Raw genomic sequence first — 19,466 nt, forward strand, 5'->3', positions numbered from 1 at the left:
TTCTCAGGATCTGTCCCTTCCACGTCAATGGAATTCTTTTAACAAACTTTGGCCTCATTTGGAGTACGATTCTATAACAAGATGATTGCTATATTTAGTTTGAGCTTGTGTCTGTCATGGGAGAATGTGCTTTTATCATCAAAGTGAACAACTCTGTGCATATCCATCTCTTATATAACTTTCTATAAATAGAAGTTGTGAAAATATCCTGTCTAGCAATATGTACAAAGATTGCTAAGCAGAAGATCTGATTCTGTCAGATCTGACTACCACCAAAGCTCATGGCTTCTGAATGCATAAGGAAACATTATATCAAACTCTGGGATAAAGTTCTGCTTAGAGTAGTCTGAATTTAACAAACACTGGATTTACCCTTTCAAAGTATTTTTAAAACAAGCAAATGCTGCTGCTAACAACTGTAACAATACTAACAACTGTAACAATACTATTTTGTTGTTTTGTTGATGTTTGTTTTTCTAGTTGATTGTTGTTGTTATAATGTAGAGTTTATTTGGAGACGTAAAAGTAAAACAAATGATATGGTACTATAGCATGTTGTTGTATGTGTTAATTGTTTCAAACTTATGGTGGCCTTAAGGGAAACTGGTTTCTGTGGCAAGATTTGTTCAGTGTATGTTTGTCTTTTCTTTTTTATGAAGCTGAGAGTGTGTGACTTGCCCAAGGTCACCCAATGGGTTTTTATGTCTAAACACAGATTTGAACCCTGGTATTCATTGTTATAGTCAAATGCTCAAACCACTACATCACATTGGATCTCACTATAGCAGGTATTATCAAAAAGCCATATAAAAAGGAAGTGAGTTATTAATTTTTTGAGATAACTTGTGAGTAGCTTGTTACATTTAGAATGGATGCATTTGCTACAATTATTACATGTAAGTTGAGGTTTCGAGTGCAGTTAGAGATGCTTCAGTTTCTTAAGATCTGAGTCTTATTCATACTGAATAGGATTTGGGTTCTCTCATTGCAGTGCTGCATCGGTGAGAGAGACTGAATTGCTAAATTTTCTATTTCTTGAGAGTAAAGAACCCTCCCGGTTTCTCCACAATTTTTTCCCATGATTGATAGCATTTTCTCCATTCATTATTTCTGAATCATATAGTCATTACCAAATCGGTGAGGACCAATGACCCTATGTTTCAGAAGTGATCTATAAGCAATTTATGGCAATAAAAAGTATTTTGCGGCAATAGCCCAGTTAGAGTGTATACATAAAGCTCTAGCAATGCCATAACTTTTGTTCCTGTTCTCCCTCGTTTGCAGTATATACAGCCCCCCCCCCCCCCGGTAACATTTTGACTTGGTGTGTGGATGGTTATTCTACTGGTGAACAATTGTTGAGCTCAAGGCTGTGGTACCAATTGTATAATTGTGCAACTATGAGATCTGTGCTTCTATGTGTGCACATATATTTAAATCACATTAAATGTATATAGCAGGGTTGGACATATGCCAAGGTTTGGTGGACCAATTTCAGCAATGCCAGACATTTCCACCAAGGATTCAGTGTTATTCCCACAGGCAACTGGGATAGACTTCCAGTTAATTTGTTATGTGATTTCAGCTTTTGCAAGAACTATGGATTCAGAGCCCGGTGAGTCAAGCTTTCCAGATGGCCAAATGAGACACAGATGGGTTGAAGGCAAAATCAGAGGTTTTATTCTGAATGGCCAGAGGGGATGTCAGTGGAGAATGCACTCCAAAGAACTGACATATTGCAATTGCGAATTCAGATCATATTTATTATAGTATTTTGACAGCTATTCAAATCACTGTGCTGGTTCCTGATTGGCTCAGAAACTTTCCGACTACGATCTATTCCATGAGCAGTCCAGGGCTCCATTCAGTATCATCACTGGTTGGTTTTAGCAGTGGCAGGAGACTTTAATAAACTGTCATTAGATTATTTTGAATAGCATGTCCATTTTAATGGTTCTATATTTATTATTATTATTATTATTATTATTATTATTATTATTATTATTATGACACAGCAAACAAGATAGATATGCTGGATTTCGTATCACAAAATCACAAGTCGAACACTTCCCAAGTGTCTAGGACTGTGTGATGTATTTTCAGATGATGCGTGCAGATCCCAGTAGGGTGGCCTTTTGCAGTTGGCAGATTGTGATTTTGTCAATGTCTATTGTTTCCAAATGCCGGCTGAGATCTTTTGGCACGGCACCCAATGTTGTTATTGTTGTTGTTGTTGTTGTTATTATTCTTATTATTAATGTTTATTCAAAGAAACAGACAGACCATCATAAAAACAAAGGCATATGCAAAGAAAAATACGAAATACAAAATACTAAAACCACAATTTTTCTTAATATAAAACATTAATTTAAAACAACTAACAAAACTACTAGACCAAACCAATACACAAAATATACATACAAAAGCAAAAATAATGAATGTAAACATCTACCAACTTGCCATTCTCTGTCTGATATTTTAAAGTTCTAACTAGTTAGACATTTGAATGTACTGGGAGTTTGTGTACTAAGATGCCTACATTTAGAGATGTGTCTTGCTATAATTTTGTGCATAATCCTTTTCCATTACGGGTGATATTATAATAAAGATATATTTACACCTTAGGGGACTGACTAATTGTGGGATTTATATTACTATATATAGAAATGGGATTATATAATATTTCTTAAAGGGAGTAGACTAGTATGTTGATTTTTTTAATCTGCCCCTGAGAGGGGTGCGATTGGAAGGGACAGTAGTGTGGCAATTGATAATGGGCTTGGATAATGGGTGGATACAGTGGGTTAGTCCAGATAAAAAGTGCTTTAGGGTGATAGCCATCTCAATGCATGTCACAAGGATGAGTCTGGCTGGGCGTGTGGGAGAGGAATGATTTTCACCAATAACCCAGATTGTATCAGATGAAACAATAAAAGGACCTCGGGGACTCTGATGCAACCCCATTGTGTGTGCCCTACTCCCCCAGTCTTCCAGTTCATTGTGAAAGGATTATGGTAATTTGGAAGATAGTTTCCTGGAGTCCAAGGTGTGCCAAAGCAACATTCTAAGGAAATTCATGAAGGGTTACTACAGAGCAAAATGGGAGAGGCAAATCAGGGGTGCTGTATGTCCCCATAGACAGGGCTGTAGCCAGAAATTTTTTGGGGGAGGGGGGGGTTTTTGAAAATTTCAGGGGGGGTTGAAGCCCTGGCACCCCCCACCCCCGCTACAAACCTGTCAATATCTGTCTGAGATAGTGCCTAGAGGGACTCTTAATGTTTTGCATCTCATAGATTTAGCATGGGGATTTGGTTAACTAGTTAACCAGGTTTTTTAAAAAAACCTGAAAAATTTCAGGGGGGGGGGGGGTTTGGACCCCTAAAAAAAAAACCTCGCTACAGGCCTGCCCATAGATTCCCTCATAATTCATAAATTGGAGTCTCATTTTTTGAAAACACTTTGCTCCATTTATTCTCTCCAGTGTGGATATTTCAAGATGTCTGTCCTTGCAGAACATCTCATAAAGCACAATTCCCCTTTCCCTATGTTTTATAGCATGGGGAAAATGGGATCATTCTTCCTTTCTCTCCCACCTCTCAAAGCCACATGGGCATCTTCGCTGATATTGGTAAAGGTGCTGAGTGATGGACATGAGTTTTTCATAACTTCATGGCTATTGCAACAGCAATGAAAAATGACAAAGTGGGACTGAATTGGGCTCAGTCTAACTGGACAGTGATGACTCCACTTCCACCTTTGAGACAATGGAGTGGTGTAAGGTGAGGCTGGTTTGAAGCAGCAATGCTTTGGGCCAGCCCTGAATTTTGTAATCCAAGTAGATGAGCCCTTAAAGGTGTAGACATACAATATGGTGACTTCATTTTAAAGGCTCATCAGATTAATTCATTCTACTCAGTTTAAGAACAGAACTTGGAAAAGTAACTAGGTATAGTAGGGAAATCAGTGAAGGATGGTATTCTTTAAAACAAAGTGAGAAAGTGTTTCTTAACTTTCTTGTCTGTAAGCAGTCAAGCACTCTGAAAGCACAGAATGAAGGCGTCATCATTTGTGCTCTAAGTAGTTAAATGGCTGACATTTGCAAATGTCTTTACAAAGATCTTTGATTAGTCATGCAACTTGACCACAGAGAGAGAAGTAGAGGGAAGTCAAGCAGATAATTTGACCATCAGATGTCCCTGCTTCACTTTCTAAGTAGCCCAGGTCAGCTGCATTGACTGCAGGCCTTCTGGCTAGATAGAAATACAAAAGTGCTTTAATGGGTTCTCACCACTTTACACTTCTCTCTCCCCCCCCCCCCAATCATTATTTTTGCCACTCAGCAAAAAAAGGATAAAATGCACATCATGCCTTTTTGAAATAGAGCAGAAAATTTGTTTTCTCTGCCTCCCTCATAAAATGTAGAAAAGATTGCAATGTTACCAATTTTAAGAATTATAGAATTGGCTATATTCATAAAGAAGGAATATAAAAGCAACATAAAAGTTACCAATATACAGGGCCGGCCCTAGGTAATTTTCAACTGTAAGCAAAAAAATGTTTGGCACCCCCCCACCCCAAACCAATCACTGAAAAATAAGTGTTGGATGAGCAAAAATGTTGGATAATAAGGAGGGATTAAGGATAAGCCTATTAAGCATCAAATTACATTATGATTTTACAAATTAAGCACCAAAACATCATGTTTTACAACAAATCAACAGAAAAAAGCAGTTCAATACATGGTAATGTTATGTAGGAATTACTATATTTGCGGAATTTAGCACCAAACATTGAACTGGGACATAGGGCAGTGTGGATTCAGACACCCCAGTTCAAAGCAGATATTGTGGGTTATTCTGCTTTGATATTCTGGATTATATGGCTGTGTGTAAGAGCCCTGAAGGTCCTTCTACACAGCCATATAACCCAGAATATCAAGGCAGAAATTATCCAAATTATCTGCTTTGAACTGGATTATATGGGAGTGTGGACTCAGATAACCCAGTTCAAAGCAGATATTGTGGGTTATTCTGCCTTGATATTCTGGGTTATATGGCTGTGTGGAAGAGCACTGAGGGTCTTTCTACACAGCCATATAACCCAGAATATCAAGGAAGATAATCCACATTATCTGCTTTGAACTGGATTATATAGAAGTGTGGATTCAGATAACCCAGATCAAGTCAGATATTGTGGGTTATTCTGCTTTGATGCTCTAGGTTATATGGCTGTGTGGAAGAGTACTGAGGGTCTTTCCACACAGCCATATAACCCAGAATATCAAGGCATATAATAGCTGCTTTGAACTGGAATATATGGCAGTATGGACTCAGATAACCGAGTTCAAAGCAAATATTGGGGGATTTTCTGCCTTGATGTTCTGGGTTATATGGCTGTGCGGAAGGACCCTGGATTATCTGAGTCCACACTGCCATATAACCCAGTTCAAAGCAGCTATTGTGGGTTTTTCTGCCTTACGTGAAAAGTCCCTCATTTCCTCTAGAGGATGGCACCTTCAGCAATTGCATAGTTGGCATAACGCTTGAACTGCCCCTGCCAATATACCAAGGCATTGAATGTTTTCCTTTTTTCTTGGAAGCCGTCCTGAGTCCCCCTGGGGAGATAGGATGGTCTATAAAGTTTATCATCATCATCATCATCATCATCATCATCATGTAAATTTATCCCTTTTTAAGTTATATATTTACTGTTATGTCGGATGTATCTTAATTAATGACATTTGAAACCATTATGACTACCATGACTATGAAATCATGACGATGAAATCATGGCAGTTATAGTTTGGTGAAGCACTATCAGAGAAGGCTAAAGATTTTAATTTTGAATGGTTTCCTGACCCCCAATTCTGGGGGAAAGACATACAACAAGAGCCTGCATTTTTGGGTGTCATTCTTCAATCACATCCTATTGACCTTTGGATTCCTCCCATATTGCTCATTTTTAAATTGTTATTATTTATTGTCTTGGTTGTTATACTTGTGTGCTATTTCTCTGTGTTTATTTTCAGATGTATATTTGGCAGAAAACTGATATATTACTAATTCAAATGAAATTAAGATAAAATGAGTACAAGATAGTTATTTCACTTTGCCTCCAGATGTACTACTCTCAGTTATTGTGTAGGTACTTGTTCTTTATCACCTTAAAAATATTATTGTGGTAAAATGATTACAGAAAATGTACCAGGACAAATAAAATATAATCTTACAAGTTAAAATTCTAGTAATAAAATTTAAGCAATGTGAATACACTATAACAGTTGCACCCAAAAGCACCCTCTTCCACTTCTTCCTTCTTTTTAATGTAAAAAGCCCCCAAAAGAGAGAAAAGGAAACATTTTTTCTGTCAAGGGATAGGATGAAGTTAACCGTGACAAATATAGGAAGAAGAAGCTGAGTTTGATGCACCTGGGAGGAAAGGAAACTGAGCAGGAGAGACACAAAAGTATGGAGAAAGAAAACATCTAGAGGCTCACAACCTTCCAGTGAAGAGAAACTTTGGCCAAGAGACAGTTTGCTGGTAAGTGATGGGATGAAGTTAATAGTGACACGTGTAAGAAGGAGAAGCTGTTGTTGGCATAGAATTGCAGGTCAAGAGATACACATATGTAGGGAAGTGAATCTGGGACTGAGAGAAACACACTCATGAAGGGTAAAAAGAAAACTCATTACCCTAAACAAGAAACACACAGCCACCTAGGAGAGAAAAGAGTGTTCCATATGACAATAGTGCCAGATGTCGTTGAAGACTTCCTGAGGGGACTTAGTGAGGGTTTTATTATGCCAATGTTCTGCCATATTCATAGGGGTTTACTCCCGTGGTTTTGCATGGTTTCTTCTATCTCACTGATCATTTTTATAAGAGATGATTTATTAAAAGAGAAGGAAGCAGTCCCTGAAAAAACAATCCAATGAAATGTCAGAGAATCAAGTGGAGGGTGATTCAAGGAGAGAGGGCCAAGTGCATACAAATATCATTTGGGTTGTAGTGCCACTTCATTGCCCCAAATAAAAAATCTTGTGATCTCTTACTAGCACATATATGTGGTGTAAGCAGATGAGGTATTTTCACAAAAGTGAACTATTCAGTAATTCGTTGGGTTTTTAACTCTAGTACCATCTTGCATAGAGCGCACGCATGACTGCATGCGCTCTATACAGTCATGCCAGCCATATGCTTCAGTCAGCTACATTGGACCAAACAGCTGTCCTTGGACTACACTGGATGTATGAAGACTCTGGGAGTGGTAATCCCACACAGGTTGAAGGCATTGAATTAGGGATGAATCCCATGGGTAAATATTTAGGTGGTCTCCTGAGGAAATTGCTGAAAATGATGGCTGACAAACTAACGAAATATAATATATACTCTAAGCCAGGGGTCCCCAAATTTTTAAAGTGGAGGGCCGGTTCATGGCCCCTCAGACTGTTGAGGGGCCGAATTATCATTTGAAAAAAAAAATACAAACAAATTCCTATGCACACTGCACATGTCTTATTTGTAGTGCAAAAAAAACCCCCAACAACAATTATTTATTTATTCATTTATTTATTTACTACATTGATACCCCACCCTCTCTCACCCTGAAGGGGACTAAGAGCGGCTTACAAGTTGTATGTACATACAATATATTATATTATTAGCATAGCACAATATTGGCATTGTATATTACTATATTGTACTATACCACTGTACTGTAATATTATTAGTAATATTACATTTAATATATAATATGCAATTAATATTATTATATTACACAATATTATTATATTGTATTATTATTATTAGCCACCCTGAATCCCCTATTGGGTGAGAAGGGAGGGGTAGAAATACTGTAATAAATAAATAAATAAATAAAATATTATATTATATTGTATTATATTATAAGATTATTATCAATATTATATGTATACACAATATATTATATTATTCAGATTGCACAGTATTAGTAAATTAAAGAACAATACAATATTTAAAAATAAAAACAATTTTAATCAACATACTGTGTAAAATCAGGATTTCAATGGGAAGTGTGGGCCTGCTTCTGGCCAATGAGATAGTCAAGCTAAGTAGGATTGTTGTTGTGTCTTCAAGTCATTTTGGACTTTGGGCGAGCCTAAGTCTAAAACTGAGGGTGGGGGCCAGGTCAATGACCTTGGAGGGCCGCATCCGGCCCCCGGGCCTTAGTTTGGGGACCCCTGCTCTAAGCATTAGTATTAGTCAGCCCATTATGCATTTGCCCATCCTCGCATAAAAGTATTTAAAAGACACATGATGCCTCCAGCAATTCTGGCGTTAGAGTAGCCTTATGAATTCCTATCCTATTCACTCTATTAGTCATTCTGCTGATGGCTGATTTTTTTTTTAAAAAAAAGGCTCAGTAAGAACAAATTCACAGAAAGAGGTCATGTATCAAAAGGATAAAATATAACCACTCTTCGCATTCTAAAACATGCACAAGCTGCTAGGCAGTTAATGCCAAAAGAGATAACTGAGGCACCTGTCTGTTCGAACTTGTGGGATTCGTTTCAGCTTGTTCGCCCGGATGACGTGGACAGGATCCTTGGGGCGGTGAGAGCGACCACTTGCTCTGCAGACCCTTGCCCCTCGTGGCTAATTAAATCGGCCAGAGGAGGGTTGGTAGAGTGGTTTGTGATGATAATTAATGCCTCTTTGGATCAAGGCAAATTTCCATCTGTCCTCAAACAGGCCTTAGTGAGGCCTATATTGAAGAAGGCCTCCCTTGATTCGGCCATTCTAAACAACTACAGACCAATCTCGAACCTCCCTTTCTTGGGCAAGGTCCTGGAGCGGGTGGTTGCCTCGCAGCTCCAGGGTTTCCTGGATGACACCGATTTTCTGGACCCATCGCAGTCTGGCTTTAGACCTGGTCACAGTACTGAGACGGCTTTGGTCGCCTTGGTGGATGACCTCCGCAGGGAGCTGGACAGGGGGAGTGTGACCCTGCTGGTTCTCTTGGACATCTCAGCGGCTTTCGATACCATCGACCATGGTATCCTTCTGGGGAGGCTCTCCGGGATGGGCCTTGGGGGCATGGCTCTGTCGTGGCTTCAGTCCTTCCTGGAGGGCCGTTCCCAGTTGGTGAAGCTGGGGGACACCTGCTCGGACCCCTGGCCTTTGACCTGTGGGGTCCCGCAAGGTTCCATTCTGTCCCCCATGCTTTTTAACATCTACATGAAACCGCTGGGAGAGGTCATCCGGAGTTTTGGAGTTCGGTGCCATCTCTACGCAGATGACACTCAACTCTACTACTCCTTTCCACCAAACTCCAAGGAAGCCCCCCAGATACTGAACCAGTGCTTGGCAGCTGTGATGGGCTGGATGAGGGCGAATAAGCTGAAGCTTAATCCCGACAAGACAGAGGTCCTCCAGGTCAGTCGTATGTCCGATCGGGGTATTGGGTGGCTACCTGTGCTTGACGGGGTCGCACTCCCCCTGAAGGCGCAGGTCCGCAGTTTGGGGGTCCTCCTGGACTCAGCACTGACGCTTGATGCTCAGGTGTCGGCGGTGGCCGGGAGGGCCTTTGCACAATTAAAACTTGTGCGCCAACTGCGACCTTACCTCGTGAAGTCTGATCTGGCCACGGTGGTCCATGCCTTAGTTACCTCTAGACTGGACTATTGCAATGCACTCTACGTGGGGCTGCCCTTGAAGACGGCCCGGAAACTCCAACTAGTTCAACGTTCGGCAGCCTTACTTCTAACTGGAGCAAATTATAGGGAGCGGTCAACCCTCCTGCTTAAGGAGCTCCACTGGCTGCCGTTCACCTTCCGGACCCAATTCAAGGTGCACGTGATCACCTACAAAGCCCTGAACGGTTTGGGACCCTCCTACCTTAGTGATCGCCTCTCCCCCTACAAACCTGCACGATCTCTTCGTTCGTCGGGGGAGGCCCTCCTCTCGCTCCCACCTCCGTCACAAGCACGGTTGGTGGGGACGAGAGAGAGAGCCTTCTCCGTAGTGGCCCCCCGGCTCTGGAACTCGCTCCCCAGGGAAATCAGGCAAGCCCCCACCCTGGTAGCATTCAGAAAGAGCTTGAAAACCTGGCTCTTTACTCAAGCCTTTAGATAAAGATTGCTAATCCAGAAGCAATCTGTATCTGTGACCATTCTTGTACCGGTTTGCACTTTTTACCTTTGTCAACTCGATATAGACACAAGGTCTATTCCCATCCCAATTTGCACTTCCCAGAATTTGCAGCACTTTATCAGTCACCTCGTGTTTACAATATTTATATGGTGCACCTTACCCAGTCTACTTTTACAATCTCTCAGTTTTAATCCATGTTTTTATTAGTTCTTGTTTTTTATTGGCTAATGTTTAATTTTTTTTAATTTTTTTTATTGTGCAAGTTGTTGTCTATTGCTGTGTTTTATACTGCTACTGTTTTTATTCGGGCTTGGCCCCATGTAAGCCGCCCTGAGTCCCCTCCGGGGAGATAGAGGCGGGGTATAAAAATAAAGTTATTATTATTATTATTATTATTATTATTATTATTATTATTATTCTCCTTATTTCTGCTTCTTTAGATTTGCCTATTAGATTATGTGCAGCAAGGCAAGTGTCAAATATAGAATTTTTGTACTCCCAACTTTAATCTGGCCATTAAATGTTTGGGAGAGACACCAACAACAAGGATCTAAATTGCCTAGATGAGATGGTGTTGTGAATGCCTACTTTTGCAATAACCTTAAAAAGAAATAGACTGGCAGAATGCCTGTATACACCACCACTTTCTGTCCTATGTGGATCTTGACACAGATTCAATACCGTGTTTCCCCGAAAATAAGACAGTGTCTTATATTAATTTTTGCTCCCAAAGATGCTCTAGGTCTTATTTTGAGAGGATGTCTTATTTTTCCATGAAGAAGAATTCACATTTATTGTTGAACAAAAAAATGACCATTTATTATATACTGTACAGTAGTTGTCATCACAAACCAGCATAAGCAGACAAACTGTGAATCCTATCAAGAATTTCTTGTTACTGACATTATTTCCATGTACAACCATCTGTGGTACGTACATTTACTGATCCTGTTCTGGTATTGTGTTCAGCGGGCATGCTTCCAAACAAAAACTTTGCTAGGTCTTACTTTCAGGGGAGGCCTTATATTTAGCAATTCAGCAAAACCTCTACTAGGTCTTATTTTCTGGGGATGTCTTATTTTAGGGGAAACAGGGTAGTGACAGAAACCCACCATCCTGCATGTTTTAGCAAGGATGGTCTGATTTTGTCATAGTTTCTGTAACCTTTGAAGGACTCCCATATTTCTTCTAATACATGGGAAGGGCAAGAGACACACTTGTTAACCCAGTTTGTAGGTCACATACATACATATATATGCAACCTTTGGATAGCCTAGGGAAAGGTTAACACCCCTGTGGTGTTTGTTTTGCTGTTTGTCCCCTGTTCAGAAGATTTCACTTCACTTTCTGTCCCTATGATAATTGGATTTTGAAAGGTTTGGCTTGTTGTGGTCTCCAGAACTGGTGAGAAAGCTTCAGTGGAGACATTTTCCCCATAATAATTCTTTCAGGAGTGAATTTCCCTTCCTAGGGGTAGATTTTTCTCACTTCTTGTCTCACCCTCATTCCTAACTATGAGTTGTTTGCAAGTCAGATGTTTGTAACTCAGGGACTGACTGCATCTACTTAAATATCCAGAAGCACACAAAACATTAAATATGTTAAACTGGAGTTTTGTTTTTTTTCCAAATAATTTCAGCATCCACCATATGTGATGTAAATATTGCTATTAGGATTCAATGTGAGAGAGCTCTAGTGCTTCAGCAAACTAAAAACCTCAGGTTACAGAAAAAGCAAAGTGCTAAAATTGTGCAGTGTGAATTGGTGTTTTTTTTCTCTTCAAGCTGAGCTAATTTCTGCCACAATTGGAATCACTGGGCATAGTGGTGATAAATCATTTGAGGAGCGGGGAACTGGAGAAAGTTATAAAATGGTATTACTTTTACCACACTATATCCGGTGTATTTTTATTTTTAAGAATACTTTATACTTTATGTAATGCACTAATTATTTCAATTGGATGTACATTACACTGTCCTGACCCTAAGGACAGGGTGTGCTAGAAATGTAAGTGAAGTAAGTAGCAAACAAGAGTTCCTCCTCCTATAGCAGATATTTTGTCCTAGATTTGGAACAACAAAGCTTAAATATTCTTTCTGTTGTCCTTGATTTCCTTCTTTTTTGAGAGGAGAATGAAGCAAGAGGAGGGTGGGAGGAGCGTGAGGCCTGCCTTGAGGTTTAATTGGCTTGTTGCTATCCCATCTGGCCATTACATCGGCCTGTTAGCACAAATGTCACATGATGACATGATACAAAGAGATCTCATGAATGCAAATGTTCTGCAAACAGCATGTGCAAAAAGTACTATTCAGAAATCCTCTTAGAATAATTGGAATCTATGCATGTGACTCACAAGGCACCAAGTTAAAATGTAGCCATTTAGATCTAACTGACTTTTGATATTTCACAGCACACAGTTTTGAAAGGAGCTACAGAAAATGTTCTTGATGAGATTAAATTCATTTGTTCACATAATCATTTCAATATCTAGCAATCTGTTATTAAGCAGAGAAAATTCTACATTTCTCCTGATGGTCAAAAATTGCTCAGGGCAGGAAGAGTCCCCATGTTAGCATATTTTCTTGGCATGCAAAAACTAGCATTCTTGGGATTTGAAAAATATGAATATAACATTCCTTTTCTTGTTTTTTCTCCCAAGATGTGCTTTATATAAAACCAGATCCTTTGAAGTTTGATTATTTTCTGGGTAGAAACTGAACTGGAAATAAATCACTTGTTTAAAATGCATACCATTTTTCTCAGGGTTCAATGGGGATTGTTTGGTAATATCTTGATTGAGTCAGTGTAAGAATCTTTCCTGGTGCAAGGTCTAGTGACCCATTTTAAAATGTTACCTTATATGTGTTTTCAGATGACTCTGTATTGAGGCAGACACATGAAAGCCTGCATTCTCAGCATTAAGCAAAATGCATTTGTAGTAAATGGGTTAATCTCTGCCAGCTGACTTTAATTTTCTGGATGTTTTAGCCACCAAAGTCTTGTTTCCATTTATGTTTCCTGTGTCAATCAAAAGACATAGAAGTTAGAACTAAGAATAGAGGAATAGAAGCTGGGCAAGGAGAATCTAATCAGCTTCTGCATGGCAGTGTGGTGTTAGCAGACCCATGCTAATAAAATCACAACCCGTTAACACTAATAGTGTGCCGTATGTGTTTTTAAAAATGTGTTGATCCCAATTAACAGGATTCCAGTTTTAAACAATCTACTGGGGTAAAGAGGAATTGTGTTTGCATAGGTCCACCCCTTTCTGGCTCTTTGGACTTTACCACATGTTGGTTCAGGAGTCGTTAATCTGTCCTACTTGAGAGGAAAGGAACACATTGGTATGGTGCTTATCACTCCTCAAAATACAGGTTGTGCTTTTTGCTTAGTGCACCATCTTGTAGACTTCTCTTCCCAACCTGTGCAATATCCTTTGTTGCCCATGCCTCTTTAACTACATAATCTTGAGATTTGAGTCATTCTTAGAATCATAGAATCATAGAATCATAGAATAGTAGAGTTGGAAGAGACCACATGGGCCATCCAGTCCAACCCCCTGCTAAGAAGCAGGAAATCGCATTCAAAGCACCCCCGACAGATGGCCATCCAGCCTCTGCTTAAAAGCCTCCAAGGAAGGAGCCTCCACCACGGCCCCGGGGAGAGAGTTCCACTGGCGAACAGCTCTCACAGTGAGGAAGTTCTTCCTGATGTTCAGGTGGAATCTCCTTTCCTGTAGTTTGAAGCCATTGTTCCGTGTCCTAGTCTGCAGGGCAGCAGAAAACAAGCTTGCTCCCTCTTCCCTATGACTTCCCTTCACATATTTGTACATGGCTATCATGTCTCCTCTCAGCCTTCTCTTCTGCAGGCTAAACATGCCCAGCTCTTTAAGCCGCTCCTCATAGGGCTTGTTCTCCAGACCCTTAATCATTTTAGTCGCCCTCCTCTGGACGCTTTCCAGCTTGTCAACATCTCCCTTCAACTGTGGTGCCCAAAATTGGACACAGTATTCCAGGTGTGGTCTGACCAAGGCAGAATAGAGGGGGAGCATAACTTCCCTGGATCTAGACGCTATTCCCCTATTGATGCAGGCCAGAATCCCATTGGCTTTTTTAGCAGCCGCATCACATTGTTGGCTCATGTTTAACTTGTTGTCCACGAGGACTCCAAGGTCTTTTTCGCACACACTGCTGTCAAGCCAGGCGTCCCCCATTCTGTATCTTTGATTTCCATTTTTTCTGCCGAAGTGAAGTATCTTGCATTTGTCCCTGTTGAACTTCATTCTTGTAAGAATCTGCCATTTTGTGTTTTTGTTTCCATGCAGTTTTGTGCTTGTACAGTAACAGTTCCAGGTTGCCGTGAATATTTAAATCTCTCAGTACCACTCATTGTAATATACATGGATTACATAATAAATGTACAATTCCCATCAGTAGACAAATTAGTTTATGCTGCCAGGGAATGTTGTAGTTATCACTGCCAATCCTTGTTTTATAACCAGTGCCTCCCAAGTTGTCATGGACCTTTCTGGTCAGGACTTGTATCGCAGCTACAACCTATCCCTGCAGGGGCGGAGAACCTACTAAAATGGTCTGCCCTCAAAGGCTAATGTATCCTTTGAGATTCCAGGAGGCCTTAGAGGGTTTTATGGTGATATCACCAACAATTATGTTGAAACCCTGGTCAATACGTGGAATCAAAACCTAATCAGGGCTGTTGACACAATTGCTCCCAAACATCATCTCAGACCCATTACAAATCAGGTTCCCTGATATACAGAGACCCTCAGGAAAATTAGAAGGACAACTAGACTTCAGATGGTGGAAAACTTGACTTTTATGTGACAAGACATGATATAGAGGGCATCTCTGGTCCTATAAGGTGGTAATATGTGTAGCAAAGTAAGCTTTCTTCTCTGTATGCATTGAGTCTGTGGATTCATATCCAGCTGAACTGTGGATTCATGTCCAGCTGAGAAGTTTAATTCAGGTACCCTCCTCTCTGAACCCATAATTATAATCTTCAGTAGCTTACTGTGATGCCTTTAACAACAATTTCACAGATAAAATCACTTGTATAAGAGCTGACTTAGACACTGTTGTTGGAGCAGAAGCCAGCAAAATGGTGTCCAAAGCCTATGTGAATGGGATTACACTGGATCAGATTCAATTGGTGAGTATTATTGATGTGGACAAGCTGCTGAGGCAAGTAAGGAGGACAACCTGCTTTCTTGATCCCTGCCCCTCTTGGCTGATTGCCCAGGGAGGAGATGCAATTACATTTCAAATACTGTACAAAAATTATCAATACAGCTTTTCGGGAAGGGAATTTTCAATCCTGTTTAAAAGAAGTCGTAGTTAGACTACTGCTGAAAAAAAAACTCTCTCTTGATCCCCTGAACCTTAATAACTACAGATCAGTCTCTAACCTTCCTTTTTTGGGTAAAACAATTCAAAAGACAGTTGTACTCCCACTCCAAGCAGTTTCCAACACACTTCCTTGAACCATTTTAAACCAGCTTCAGAGCAGGATATGGGGTTGAGACTGTTATGGTCACCTTAGTGGATGTTCTCTGCTCAAAACTGACAAGGAGAATGTGTGCCTTTTGGTACTTCTAGATCTCTTAGCAGCATTCAATACCATTGATCACAGTAGTCTTCTGGAACACCCAGAGGGCCTGGGAAGCAGAGGCACTATGTTGCAATTGTTCCGGTTGTACTTCTTAGGTGGGTTCCATATGGTCGTGCTTGGTGATACTGAGTCCTCAAAAAAGGAGCTGTTATATGGCATCCCACAAGGAGCCATTCTATCCCAATGTTTTTTAACATTAACATGAAACCACTGGGGGAGATCATTCATAGACATGGGGCACGGTGTTATCAGTGTGCTGATTATTCCCAAATATATTTCTTCATGCCTTCAAAATCAGCCAAAATCAGCAAATGTCCTCTAAATGAATGCCTGGAAGAGGTAATGGGCTGGATGAGGAAAAACAAATTGAAACTGAATCCAAACAAGACAGAAGTGTTTGCCATGAAGATTCCTAACCTAGGGATGGAAGTGTGTCAATCAGTTCTAGATGGGATTATTCCCCCTGAAAGACTGTCTCCGCAACTTGGGGGTGAGCCTGGATCCATCTCTCCAAATGCCAGCCCAGGTACATTCAACAGTCAAGAGTGCTTACTACCAGCTTTGGCTGATACCCCAGCTGCACTCCTTCCTAGAATCAGAGGACATAAAGATGGTGCCTGTGCATGCAACTTTAAGGTTGGACGTCTACAATGTGATTTACATTGGGCTACCTTGGTGCCAAGTTTGGAAACTCAATTAGCTTAAAACATGGCAGCCAGGCTAGTTACAGGAACATCTAAGAGTGAGCACATTACATCTGTACTAATGTCCACTAGCTGCCAATTAGTTTCCAGGTAAAGTACAAAGTATTAGTTTTCATCTTTAAAGTCCTACAGAGTTTGAGTCTAGGTTACCTACAGGATTGCCTCCTCCTGCACCATCCCTTAGGTCAGTGGTTCTCAACCTGTGGGTCCCCAGGTGTTTTGGCCTACAACTCCCAAAAATCCCAGCCAGTTTACCAGCTGTTAGGATTTCTGGGAGTTGAAGGCCAAAATCTCTGGAGACCCACAGGTTGAGAACCATTGCCTTAGGTCCTCTGGGGATGCTTACTTCAACCAGCCAGAACCCAACTGGTGACTGTCACCCACAGGATCTTTTCATCAGCTGCCCCACAACTATGGAATGACCTGCCAGAAGAGCTCTGACATCTAAATGAGCTGTTGGAATCAAAAACGCAATTGAAGACTCATATCCTCTGGCATGCCTACCCAATCAACTTTCAATCATGTGTCTATTGCTCCTATATGCTTATTCTGTATCTGTTTAACGCAAGTGTTTTAAAAATATTTTTGTGTTTTTATCTATGTAGTATATAGTATATATTTTATGTTCATATGTTTTTTAATTTGTTGTAACCTACCTCAAGCTATCAGGAGAGGCAGGTAATAAATAAACGTTGTTGTTGTTGTTGTTGTTGTTATGTTTTGAGGTGGCTGAATCAGCAAAACTCCAAGAGGTTCCTATAGGTGACATTGTTGTAAATTTGAATACATTTCACAACATCACAATCTACCATGTGCATCCACATTCAGAAGGCAATCCAGATTAACAAACTTAAAAAAAATCAGCAGTATATACCCTTTGAAGGAAATACTAATACAACAACAAAAATCATAGAGGTCCCAAGAATAAACTCTAAAATTGAGCACTTACCTTGAATAAAAGAAGGAAGTGAGCAGAGTGAAAGGCGGAAGTGATGGCTATACAGCTGGGGCCCCTCTCTGCTTGCTCACTGGAAGCTGAATGGCCACAACTTAGGAACAGAGAAGTGAAGTGGAGAAAAGTGATACCCACAACATGGCCACAGCATCATGTGGATTCTTCCAATCTTGCAGCACCAGAGCCGGTGACTTATTGCACCGCTATCAAAACTGGAACAAATCAGGAGGTTGCTCATGGGTTTCTCCTGTGCATTAAATGGTATGGCCAAACAATGAGGGAAACTAGACTGCCAATAGTTTGAGACAATGTTGCGCAATGAGAAGCATTTGTACTAGTTGTTAACAAGATACTAACATGAACCTTAACCCTTATGTGATAATGTCCTTACTATCTGGTCCTTTTCAGTTACATAGAAATAACACCACTTTGCTTATCATGACTGCACCCCATGAAATCCTGAAATTTGTAGATGCTTTAGACACTAAGGATCTCTTACAACAAATTTTAAATACCTCACTCTAAACAACCCTCCTGGGATTCCACAAGATGTGGTCATAACTCAAGTTATGTGGTCGTAACTCAACTAGATTAAGAACTATACCTTGACTTGTGTAGCTGAAGGTGCAACTTGCTCCTCTACTTCAGGTGGCAAAATGATTTGAGACGGGATGGTCAACATAACAATTTTCAGTATATCAGTAAATGATAATCTTATGTTTACTATATTTTATCATCAATAACATTTGGCAAATGCTCCAGAAAAGGAATTTTATCTAGAAGTGCTAAGATTCTAAGCTAAAACTAAGCGTCTGTGGGTCTGAAAGCAAACAAGCTGGACAACCCCTTCTCCTAATTCTTAAATGTGTGAGTAATGAACTGCAGTGTGCTCATTTATGAAAAAGTGATTTATCTTGATTACCAAAGGTTCTATTTTTATTGCTTCCACAAGATGCCTTGTTACATAATTGTATGACTTCCAGATTGGCATTTCATGTTAAATTAGTAGATTTATTATGTCTACTGGATAGGAGTAAATTCATGGAATGTGGCTTTGACTCACCAATTGACACTGTCATCTTAAGAATTATTTTAAATAATGTATGGTTTTTGCTTACCCTTTTACAGACATTGAAATGGATAACATCAGAGTAGTTTATATTAGTCCTTATCTCTGTATTCCCTCTTTTCTTTGACAATTAAGATAATTGGTGTATGGCAGATTATCTATTTACATGGGGTTTTTTTTGCCCACTCCATACTGTATCTGGGAAACTTTGACAATTGCTTAGGATGGTATTGATGAACAGGTTGTCATCTGGTAGGTAATGGCAGCAGAATTTAAGAGTTTGGCGTTCATCTCGGCACCCATTTTGATGTAGAGCAGTGGTTCTCCACCTGTGGGTCCCTAGATGTTTTGGACTTCAACTCCCAGAAATCCTAACAGCTGGTAATGTGGCTGGGATTTCTGGGAGTTGTAGGCCAAAACACCTGGGGACTCACAGATTGAGAACCACTGATGTAGAGTATGGCTATGGAACAGCCTCTGCAGGTCACACAATGTGAGTGTGTTGAAAAGGAGTATATCCTTAAGGCAAACCTTGGAGTTTCCTTATTACTTGGAAGTTATGAGGCTTGGGAGAAAGCATGTGAGGTTTACTTTCCAGCAAGTGGTTGGTCCGGGAATAACCCAAATAGCTTCTACCAACTGTCTTCTACCTTACCAAGCTTGATTGTCTTTCCCAGTGAGATGTCTTCCCATGATATAACCAAAGTATGACAGTCTCAGTTTGTCATTTTGGCTTCTAGGAAGAGTTCACACTTGATTTGTTCAAAGCCCATTTATTCATCTTTTTAGAAATTAACAGTACAGTATATGTAGAACTCTTCTCCAGCACTATATTCCATATGAGTTGATTTTCTTCCTATCAGCTTTTGTCAGTGTCTCTCTTTCACAACCATACACAGAAACTGGAAATATTATGACATTGACAATTTTAACTTTAGTATTCAATGGTATGTCTTTACACTTCAGGATCTTGTCT

This window comes from Anolis carolinensis, chromosome 4, assembly GCF_035594765.1.
Source record: "Anolis carolinensis isolate JA03-04 chromosome 4, rAnoCar3.1.pri, whole genome shotgun sequence".
Classification (NCBI taxonomy): domain Eukaryota; kingdom Metazoa; phylum Chordata; class Lepidosauria; order Squamata; family Dactyloidae; genus Anolis; species Anolis carolinensis.